This window comes from Gavia stellata, chromosome 16 (assembly GCF_030936135.1).
Source record: "Gavia stellata isolate bGavSte3 chromosome 16, bGavSte3.hap2, whole genome shotgun sequence".
NCBI lineage: Eukaryota > Metazoa > Chordata > Aves > Gaviiformes > Gaviidae > Gavia > Gavia stellata.
Window position 1 is genome coordinate 14072045 of NC_082609.1, and position 9125 is coordinate 14081169.

The following is a 9125-nucleotide window of genomic DNA, read 5'->3' on the forward strand; positions in this document are numbered from 1 at the left end:
TCAAACCCGAGCCAACTTTGTTGCAGGTGTAATGGACACTGGTGGGAGTCAAAAGCACACAAATAAGTTTTGCATGCAGCCAAATAAAAATTAAGGACTCCTATCTTGAAATTAATTTTAGTACATTAAAATTAAATTAAATTTAACAGAAACATGAAATGCCACATTGATTCAGGAAATTCAGGGGTTTTGTCTAAACAAATATTTTAGTCACTGTGAGAAAATTTTTAGGGACTGACTAATTGACTGCAGTAAGTTGTCAACTGCTTTATTGGCACTGTAACAATTTTAACTCTCTGATGACCTAGCTCCAGCTGTTTTTCTCCTCCTATTTCAAGAGGAGTATATAGCTTTTACTAGTGTGGTAGCTGGACTGAACATGTGAGATCATTTTTTGTACTCTGTGTTCTTTAACTCTGAAGAGCTTAGATGGGGACAATTTAAGTAGATTTGAGTCAATAATAACTATTTTTTGCACAGAGATGTCATGTTTGCAATTTGCTTTTCCTGACTGGCTGCAGGCTGGCACACTTGGATATATTTGTAAGTGCACTGAATTCTTTCTTCATTTTGCTTTGAAACTAAAATTGTGACAATTTTTCCCATTTTCAGCCTTTATATAGTTTTTTAAAAAAATTAAAATATGGACACTGGGCAAGTATTTTTTAATTTGTAAATACATCTTATCTTGCAAAACGCAAATTGTGCTGTAAGGACCCAGAGGTTATTTTTTGGTATATCTATACTCATTCTTGCTTCGCTGACTAATTTTCTATTTTGAGTACATTAATATCTATAAGAGTTTTCAGAATACTTTAAAATTGGTTTATGCACAAAATGAAAATGTTTAAAAGCTATGGGAGAACAAGTGACACTGAAGAAGCTACATTTTGTATCTGATCTTTGTTTGAAAGAAATCTAAACATGAATTTTACAGCAGATGCAGGGAGTTACTAAATAGTTACTCTTTCTTGGAGTGTAGTATTTCAATGTATAAAATAGTGGTAATTTCCTGATGAGGAAGCTATATCAGCTTCACCTTTGGCTATATCACCTTAAAAATGTACTAGTAGCTCTTGGTATTTAACGGCGTATTACAACATGACAGCAAAGACTGCTTATCTTTTTTTCAAAGGAGCTTTTAATGTGGAAAAAAATAGAGAAGGGTTGGTTCTCCACATCTGTTTGAATGGTAGGAGGGGAATATGTATTTTTTGCTATTACATGTTTTGTAGAGACACAGACATAATCAATAATAATGTTAATAATGTCAAGTTATATCTTAGAATAAATTTAATTACTTACCATTAATGTCAGTTCTTAACAATCCTGGTTATGGTAAAATATTAACCAAACAAGTAATACAGTAAAAAAAGCAGATAAATAGAAAAGGGTGGGTTTTTTAATATACATATATGTATATATTTATGTATGCATATATACATAAGTATCTCTGTAGAAAATAGAAACAATATATATTTCTATATTTAATACAAATTTAAAGGAAATTAGGGGATATAGGTTTCTTCCAGTATTTTTGACTGTATTGCAATAGGAAAAGCAGGAGCTAAAGTTGCTGTAAGATGGGAATTTGTGTGTGCAAAACAGGACACTGCTGGGGAGAAGATGGGCAGTTACTTTGAGTTATCGCACTCTGGGAATACATTATTCAACATTGACCTCACTTTCTATGTATCCTGGTAGAAAGGATGCTCTGGTTTTAGCCCACAAACCCCTCAAAGGGACAGTGTAGCTTAAATTCATCTTTATCATGTTCTGCGTGATCAGATGTGCAAGACAGAAGAACTAAGAACACAATTACAGAATTATGTCATAGTACAATAGAAACCTCAATTACATATTAGTCTTTATTATTATTGATCTGGGTTTTTCTCCCCCCTTCCATTATTTTTTTCATAATTTCTAAACCAAATAAAAGTCCAGCAGTTTTAAGACAGAGAAACTATGCAATGGCACACTAGATCAGCCCTGAGATCACCCACTACTGTGTTCAAAGGATAGTCCTTACCAGAAGCTAAAGCAAGAGTTGGATAAATCCTGGAAATATGAAGATGAGTCCTCAACACTCTTTTGATGTAGTGTACTGTCCAATGTTTTGATATTTTGATGCATCCTGTCATGTTACTAACTCAAGGCCTTTCTCTTATACGTATGCAAACAAAACTCAGAGGTGACTTTGTCATTGCTTAGTTCATTACGCTCTTGTTTCTCTTCCAGTTCATGACAAGAATAGCATTCCTCATCTGCCTTCTTTATAGAAGTCATTCTTGCAGGATTTTCCTCTCATCAGTAAGCAATCAAAGCCTTTCAACTCTCCGCATAAATACTGTCCGTCACCTGGCTTTATGGAGAAACCTGTGAAGAAAAAAGTCCTTATCTACAGGCAGAGTAGGTAGAAATTTGGGGAGTAAACGATTCTGTTCTGCATCACTACTTCAACAAAATCATCACTCACTCATGGTTGGAGTGGTGCTTGTGTACAAAGAATAAAAATCCTCAGTTCATTTCCAGACAGCGGTTTGATGCAAGTGATAGCAACTGTCAACAAAGTATACTGGAAATAGAAGACAGTGACAAAGCACGAATGAGACTCAGTCATGCTTTCTGAGATGCAAGTCTTAAAACAGAAAGTTTCACCAAAAGAAACGAAGGAATCCAAAGAAACCAAAAGCATTCATACAATTGTAAAGTAGGAAACAGAATTCCATACAACTTGAGAGTCCTTTTTTAAGAAAAAAAACCACCAAACTATTCTTAATCCTGCCCAAAACCAAAATACATGTGATCTTTCAAACAGAGATGAGGAAAAAACCCTCACTCGTATACTTAATGTAGTTGTATAAAAGTAAGACAACACAAGTCAATGCAGAACTTCATAAACCGTGCAACATGCATTTTTGCTAAATCACTTTGCAACACATTTGGGTTGTTGTCAAAGAGGTCATTAGTTCATTAAAACATGATCTGACCTCAATTATGACTAGACTTTTTTTACTCCATGAACAAGAGTAATCTCCAATAGCTTTAAGGTACTAAATTCTTTACATGCCTTAAGGAGCAAATAAGCTGTCTTTAGGCCATACATAGTTACATATTCAAGCACTACTGCAAAGGTTTTTCTCCCCACCTCACACCTGCTTTGTTTATAATAATGTTTTCATAGAGCAGATAGTTTTATTTCGTTTTAAATTACAAAATATTTCTAACAATCTAAAACTCTTCACTGGCATACTTATGTCTGCTATTCCTCTACACTGAAAAAGCTTCATTACTATAGCCGAATGCCAGCTTTGCTTTGATTGAAGTTAGGAAATATCAACTGTTAGAAGTGACTTTTCTAAGGGCTGTAAACTCAGTGTGCTGATTTAAACTACATGGAGACATGGTGTTCCCAAGAGAGATGAAGTCACGGGTTCTATCCGCATGTGAAACAAATCATAGTAAAAGACAAATACTAAAACTCAGACTATGCCCTTTATTGTCTACTTTCATCCTCTTTGTGCCTACCAAGTGATCTGACTCAACTATTATTTAAGTCAATGCATAACATTTGCAATCTCATCAGGAAATTATATTAAAGAATTGTTAGTTCCATAGATGAGTCTGTGGGAAAGATTGGATTGCGATGGTGAGACAGAGTACAAATGATCAGAAACAGACTAGTTCTTTAGCCAAAGATTTTAATTTCACTGGATTGAATTTATCTTAAAAGGCACAGACATCTTTGTGTGAACAAAAAGATGAGGTTTTGGTCAATAAATGTAATCAATATGCATTCTCAAGTTTTAGTTAAGTTATACATTCCTTACGGGCTAAAACTTGGCATACTTCCGTCCCCTCCATTTTAGATGGGTAAAAGCTGCTGTTTCCTTTCTGATCCAGTCTTCACATAGAAACCAACATTAATTGCCTGGTATGAGATGTCTGCTTGCAACTCAAATCTATTCAAAAGTAAAAAAACGTTTTCTTTTTAAGCGTCATCAGTTTTAAATTTTACCCAAGTACACTTTATTTTTAAACACTCTTTAGCCTTCTCACTTGTTTTCCTATGGATTTTTGTGAACTAAATGAATCTACTTGGACAGGGACCTTTTAGAACTGAGCAGTAAACAGCTATTTGAGTAAGTAAAGTTTATAAGGTGTTACTGAGTTACACCAGATCAGCTACACAGCCCTGAAGGAGTAGCTGAATAAGTATTAATAAAGAGTAGTTTTAGTGTTACGAATACATACATGAGAAACCCAGAGTGCAGCCTCTGAATTACCTACTGATCTACCAAATTGATTCCTGTACTACATGATGCCAAGAGCAGGATTTCTCTTTTGTTAAGTAATTTAATTCAAAACAGAAAAAAGAAAACATTGTTACAACAGTAAAGCAAAAAAAAAAAAAAAAAAAATCGCATTACATATCTCAACGTGAGCAAAAGCTTGTGAGCAGAGTGATACACGATTGCATATGGTGTCTTCCATGAATGAGATTCCACTAATGGCAGCTGGAGCTCAAAACATGGACTGAGGGCAAGAAATTGCCTTATCTTCATATCTGTAAAATGCAGACCTAGCATGGAGAATCAGTAAATTTAATGTTACCTTTGGATTTTCTGAATCTTACTCCATTTAGTTACGTTTCTTAGTAAGTTTTGTTTTAAGGAGTAAACTGATGAATCACTCGCAGGTGGAGCAAGACCTTAATAACACTAAATATGGTCTCTGTAAAATAGTTCAAAACATTTCACAGTGCAGCAACTATAGAATTCCTGTTTTCAATTTATTACTTCCCAATTTAAGAAATAAGAAGCACATCACCTGTCTAGTCTTGGATTTGAAATCATTTGGACATTTATACTTCAATCTGTGGACAGATTATACTACATCTGTCTCCTCCAAAAAGTCCTTTTCTGATAAGGTGGACAGAGCCTTTGCTGACAGAAGTCAGTGTATGTGTCGACAGCTGGAGTCAGACTTCATGCTTTTAATAGTAACTAAAGTTTTTTTTCTTGGTAGATTTTTAAATCAATATGACAAAGCAGTAAGTTTTGCCCTTATGACTTTAAGGGCTTTATTCTGATGTTACTTACAACACTAGAGTAATTCTACTGAAGCAGATTAAATAAGACCAAAGTGAAAGGAAATAACTGAGACTAAGTGGTGCCATATTTAAGAAGCTATCTTAAATACCAGGTTTTAAGCCTATGTGATAGCTCAGTTGTAATAGTAGTATATTACTTAAATTTAATGTGGAACAACCTCTTACAAAAAAATTACATAAACCCATTCACCATAGATTGAGATGCCTTAAAAAGACCAGCTAAAGAAAAGTAGAGTGTCTACAACTTTCAGTAATTATATGAATTAAGGCAATTGTATCCTTAAATGCTATACTTAGGAATGCCTATTATAGTACTTTTTTAAAAAAATGAAAACAAACCTTCCTTTATGTGCCCCGTGAAGGGAACATGAAGAGATTATAACCATGAATAAAGGAGAAAATCCTCAGGGGTGCAGGAACTTACAAGCCAGAAAGACCACAGATGTCTTTATAAGGAGCTCTATATACAGTGTACCTATTTGTACTTCTATTCTGCAGGCATACAAAAATTCTGTATCAGAAAATCACTTCCTGTGTTTGAGATCTGTTCATTAACAGCTCTTTACAGAGCAGTCACAGAAGTATTATTGTGTGCTTGAAATAAATTAAAACCATTGGGTAAATGGGCTCTATTCAGGACCAATAAGCAGCAAAAAAAGCTAAGTGAGTTTAAAGCTCTAATTCCAGCTGTACTAGAAGTTAAGATCCACATGACTCCAACATCCTACCTTTATTTTAAGATTGGAAAGTAATTTATTCGCTCACAAGGTATTGTTTCATTGGGGGCTGATCATGACTTTTATAAGTGAGCACCTTAATGTTCTGAAATCACCAGGAAAATATTCAGGTCAGTGCTGTGCAAACATAACACCTGTTCTCTCTAGGAGTTCCATTTAAAGGTGCAGCAATCTCAAAACATCTCGATGACACCCTCACAAGGAAAAAACAATTCCTGGAGACATTACATTGAAAAATGTAATTGGAAACTCTTCTGATTTTAGACCTAAAAGGAGAAGGCAAAACTGGATTTTGTTACTTACATATTTCTGCAGGAGACAGTTTGGCCATTAAGATTATTCAAATAAGTGTCATTTGTAATGGTCTCCAAGAAGGCACACTGACAGTAACAGGCAAATTAAGACCCACATTCACCATCTGAGCTGTATTCCTTATTGGCCGCACTACTCACATTGCCTTAAAGGATGAATAGGTGGTAAAGGTTGGGATGATTACAGAGAAAATATGGATCAAAGAGCAATTTTTTTTATGATGTTGAAGGACGGTGGGCCTTCTAGTTCCTTAACATCACTGGAACAGCAAAAATTGAATAATACATGGCCTTGAGTGCAATCCGAACACTTGCTGCTAAATGAACTTTAGCTGACATGTCATGGTTCATGAAAGCCAAAATATCACATGAAAATTAGCATCAACAAAATTGGTAAGCAGACAGCATTCAAGTCAGTACAACTCTGCTCTACATGGTTTTCAGGGGAAAAAAGTTTCATTCTAGAGACAGTAAAAAAATTCCTCAGAAATTGTCAGGGAATGGTTTTCCTCTGTCAGTTCTCATATTATTCTGCATATGTTTCTGGATAGTTAAATAAAAACTCGATAGGTTAGGTCAATAGATGGCCACCAGTAGTGACACCACTGATGTGTCATCCCCACGTAAGCTATTATTAATACAAATGCTTTCCTTAGATGGAATGCAGGTTCTTCTGTCTAGGAGGAATTCTGAGTAAGGTTTTTATTTCTGTGAAATGCAGTGCGTCCCACACCAAGGCTCAGTTTACAGCTGTGTCAAGGGACTGCAAAAGGCTGCTGGATGGTTTCTCCAGTAGAAAAAGAAAAGGGCTGTGGATCAGACTCATAGCGTAAGTGGTTCTTGCACTAGAAAGCTTATATGTAGAACTGGACAGAAAAATAATCCTGCCTTCCCCTCCCTGTGAGATTTTGATCATCATAGATTAAACCAGAGCAATCATACGTTATTCTGTGATTTTATTAAAATTAAAACATTCGTTTTCCAAGTAATCATTTTTCTTCATTTTCATCCTTCTGGCTAAAACTTCTTAGGTTTGGGTCTAAACTGTATCCCCATCCCCACCACACCTTCCCTATAGAAGGTGGATGATTTTCCACTAAAAAAAAAAAATTTACAAAAAAACCCCACAACATTCTTTAGTGGACAAAAATTTTGTTTGTTGAAAAGACCAATTTTCCATTGAAAAACAGTTTCAGCAGAAATTAATCAGAATTTAGTTACTTATGATGTAACCCAGATGGAAGAGATTTGGTAAAATAATAGAAGTGACATTCAAGGAAGTTACTTCTTTCCTAACAATTGTAAAAAGATCAGTTCACAGTGGGATAAGTGATAAAATGCAGGCCACGCATCCAGAATACTATCCCTAGGATGGCACGCCTTTTGTTATGAAGAACTTCAGAGGGTAGGAACTCCTTTACTTTGAGAGGCGACGTTGTGACTCTCAGTTGTGAGAATGCAACAGTTCCTGCTGCACATTTGAAGATGAAACAAAGAAAATTGACAGCAATCTCAACATTCAATCCAGTCCCCACATACCAGACTTAGTGCACCAACTGCAGTGCAAAAATGCACGTGGCCTCCAAAAGAAGATTGCACGCTTAGAGAACTGTGGCAGCCGTCCCAGATACTGCCCGAGATACAGAGACAAAATACAACCAAGATTGTCAAGGGACTTTCAGAAAGGGCACAAACTGAGTGAACAAAGTACCATGAATGTGCCAGCAATGTAATCTGGTCGATCTAAGGATAAAAGGAGGCAGTGCAGATATTCATACACAACAGTAAGGAAATATGACCAAATTTCAGAGAATGGTTATAGCCTGGCTTACACAGCCAAAGGTCTTCTGTTCCAGACACTCCCTAGAAAGGAGTGAACGCTCCATTATTAGTGCTGAGCTGCTGCTAGCTGGAACAAGAAGAGCATGCATCTGCAGCTCTCTCACAACTGTGAAAGAAAGCAGCCTCAACTATTTCAGTCATCAAATTATCTTGCTGAGTCTGCCTACAAATTTCTTCTTGTCTTAGAAGAATGTCCCAGTCAGTCCTGTGAAACCAACTGGTTCACAGATTCTTTGGTTGCTGAAGATCACAGCAGTTGGTTATTTTTTGTTTTTCCGGTTCGTTCAAATAAAAATGATAAAAAGAATAGCAAACTCCGCTTGTAAATCATTGAGTTATGAGATACATATTGCTGTGGCTTTTATGACAAGACTGTAGCCATCACCTGCTATCACCCACTCAAGCCCACGGCAATCAGTCTCAGCATTTCTTTCTCATTTCAATAAAGTGTGTTTCCCACAGTCTCATTCTTACTATTTCGAACAGCACTCACAGAATTTTCTTCCAAAATATCAAGGATATTTTCTTTCATAATGCCAAAACCCCAAACTTGCTCTATACAATTACTTTATCTACTTTTTCCACAGTAAAAAGTCTTTCAACACATGGCTGAATAATACAAATCACTACTTTATGACACTTTTGTCAACTTCTGAATACATTATTCATGAATACGTATTTATTACTGCTGAACCAGCTCTAGAAATAGTGAAACAACCTCCACTAAGTAGTTTTATTGTGCTTTTTACTTGTATAAAACAAAATAATTTGGGAGCATATTACTTTTTTAATCCAATATGTGTGTTCATTTTAGGGGCAGTGTACTCTTGTTACAAAGCACTTTCATAAATGCATTCCCATGAGGCTGGAAGACTAGCCTATCTCCCGATGGCTATTCTAAAGTAAGTATTCCAGAGTATGATACCATCCGTGTAGCTAAGGGCAGGCAAGTGATCACCCTATACCTAAATCCCATGGTCCTTTTTGGGACACAATTCAGTCAAACCATTGTTTTACTCTAAGTGCTATGGACACATGTTTTTGCAAAAACATGATGGTACATAATACCAATAATAACCTAAGTTAACAATAATTACTTTGAGATCTTAAACAGGCCTTTCA